Source organism: Anolis sagrei, chromosome 10, assembly GCF_037176765.1.
Source record: "Anolis sagrei isolate rAnoSag1 chromosome 10, rAnoSag1.mat, whole genome shotgun sequence".
Taxonomy (NCBI): domain Eukaryota; kingdom Metazoa; phylum Chordata; class Lepidosauria; order Squamata; family Dactyloidae; genus Anolis; species Anolis sagrei.
Window position 1 is genome coordinate 19,843,504 of NC_090030.1, and position 2,756 is coordinate 19,846,259.

A 2,756-nucleotide genomic window follows, 5' to 3' on the forward strand; every position below is an offset into this window, starting at 1 on the left:
GATGATCTCTGCTTTTTTTCCTGATCTTTAGCACCATCTGCTTGGGACAACTGAACAGCGAGGTGGGGAGGGTTGGAGAGGGGAAAGCAAAGCCACTTTCCTACTCGGGCAATGGTGCGAAGAAAGGAACTCCCCGAGTCAAGTCTTTGAAGTCACGAAATTGATGTATCTCCAACCGAAATGGTTTCTGTTGATGTCGGATGAGAGTAGCACAATATTTATGCAGCAAGTCTGTTTGATGGCACTCCAAACATGGTGGCATCCAAGAATATCACAGCGGAGACCAGTGAAGGCAGCCCTGACAGCCGCTGGTTCATCCCACACCAAGGCACCCATTCTTCCTCCCTCACCAGGTACTCGGCCCCCAACCTATGCCACAGGACCACATTCACTCACTACCATTCATGTGCCAGGGGAAGGAGCCCCCGGTGGAGCAGTGGGTTAAACCCCTGTGCCAGCAGGACTGAAGACCGACAGGTCGCAGGTTCGAATCCAGGGAGAGGCGGGTGAGCTCCCGCTATCAGCTCCAGCTCCTCATGCGGGAAAATGAGAGAAGCCTCCCACAAGGATGATAAAAACAGCAAAAATCATCCTGGCATCCCCTGGGCAACGTCCTTGCAGACGGCCAATTCCCTCACACCAGAAGCGACTTGCAGTTTCTCAAGTCACTCCTGACACGAAAAAAGAGAAAAAAATGTGCCGGGGGTGCCAGAACTTGCTGAGAAGAGTGTTTACTTGACTCAAGTACTGGGGGAGGGCAGTGGCACATAACCATAGTGCACAACCATTGCACAGACCCTCTTAGAATCATAGAATTGGAAGAGACCTCATGGGCCATCCAGCCCAACCCCATTCTGCCAAGAAGCAGGGAAATTGCATTCAAAGCACCCCTGACAGATGGCCATTCAGCCTCTGTTTAAAAGCTTCCAAAGAAGGAGCCTCCACCCAGAGGTGGCCCTAGGTAATTTTCAATGGTAAGCAAACAGTATTTTGGCGCCCCCCGCCCCAACCAATTATTGATATATATTTTCTGTTCGTTGTGGGAGTTCTGTGTGCCATATTTGGTTCAGTTCCATCATTGGTGGAGTTCAGAATGCTCTTTGATTGTAGGTGAACTATACATCCCAGTAACTACAACTCGCATATGTCAAGGTCTATTTTCCCCCAAGAGTGCCTCAAGAGTGCCCCTGGGCACAATCAACTATACTGCAAATGCTTACTTTGCATAATAGGTTGCTGAGGCTTCCCCCGGACTGTTGTGAGCCAAGGGGGCGCTCCTCAAGTGGTGGTCAAGGGGCATTTACAGAGGCCCCTCTGCGCCCCTGGCAAAAAAAGTGTACTGCGACCGCTTACTTTGCTTAATGGATGAGCCGCCCCTGCTTCCACCACACTCCACTGCTGAATGGCTCTCACAGTCAGGAAGTTCTTGCTAATGTTCACATGGAATCTCCTTTCTTGTAGTTTGAAGCCATTGTTCCGCATCCTAGTCTCCAGAGCAACAGAAAACAAGCTTGCTCCCTCGTCCCTATGACTTCCTCTCATGTGTTTATACATGGCTCTCATCATGTCTCCTCTCAGCCTTCTCTTCTTCAGGCTACACAAGCGCAGCTCTTTAAGCCGCTCCTCATAGGGCTTGTTCTCCAGACCCTTGATTATTTTAGTCACCCTCCTCTGGACACATTCCAACTTGTTAATATCTTTCTTCAATTGTGGTGCCCAGAATTGGACACAATATGAAGGGTGTGGGCTAACCAAGGCAGAATAGAGAGAGAGCATGACTTCCCTGGATCTAGACACTAGACGCCTATTGATGCAGGTCAAAATCCCATTGGCTTTTTTTTTTACCGCTGCATCACATTGTTGGCTCATGTTTAACTACTTTTCCACAAGGTCCCCAAGGCCTTTTTCACATGTACTGCTCTCGAGCTACGCGTCCTCCGTTCTGTATCTTTGCATTTCATTTTTTCTGCCTAAGTGGAGTATCTTGCACTTGTCTTGTATCTTGCACTCTTCTGCTTTGTCTGGATCTGCTGATGCATCTTCACCTCTGTGCTGCCCCCCTTCCCCTCCATGCAGTGTCATCATCTTGCTCCCACTTAATATTTTTTTTTTAAAAAAAATCTAAAATGTGATGTTGTTCAAGATCATGATGATGTTGCAAAAACTCAAAGTGGCTCTGATCGGCTAAATGGATTTGGGGACCTTAGGTTTTGCTTAAAGTGCTCCCGCTCCCGCTGTCCTCCCTTGCTCCTTGCTGACGTGTAAGGACAGGCCGCCTGACCAGGATTTGGAATGGTGGTCAGGCAGCCCAGGAGCCCTCGGATAGTGCCAGAAGCAACTCTCTCTGCTCCTTGGGGCCAAGAAGGAGGTCCAGATCCCACTGGGACTGCCTTTCCTTCCCCCCTGCCTCCCATCTCTGAGTAGCTCCTTCTGCCAAGAGGCTCTTTTCTTGTCATCCTCATCCACTGGTTTGTGTTCTAGCCTCAGGAACAGCAGAAAGCACTCTGCTCCATCATCCACGTGAGGCCTGGCACTAAAGAGAGTGGGGTATTATCAGAATAAGTGTGGCTCCCCCTCTATGCACACAGAGAAAGGCTGGAAGGGAAAGAGAGAGCCTGTATTGTCGAAGGCTTTCGTGACTGAAATCACTGGGTTGTTGCGAGTTTTCCAGGCTGTACGGCTACGTTCCAAAAGCACTCTCTCCTGATGTTTCGCCTGCATCTATGGCAGGCATCCTCTGAGGTTATGAGGTCTGT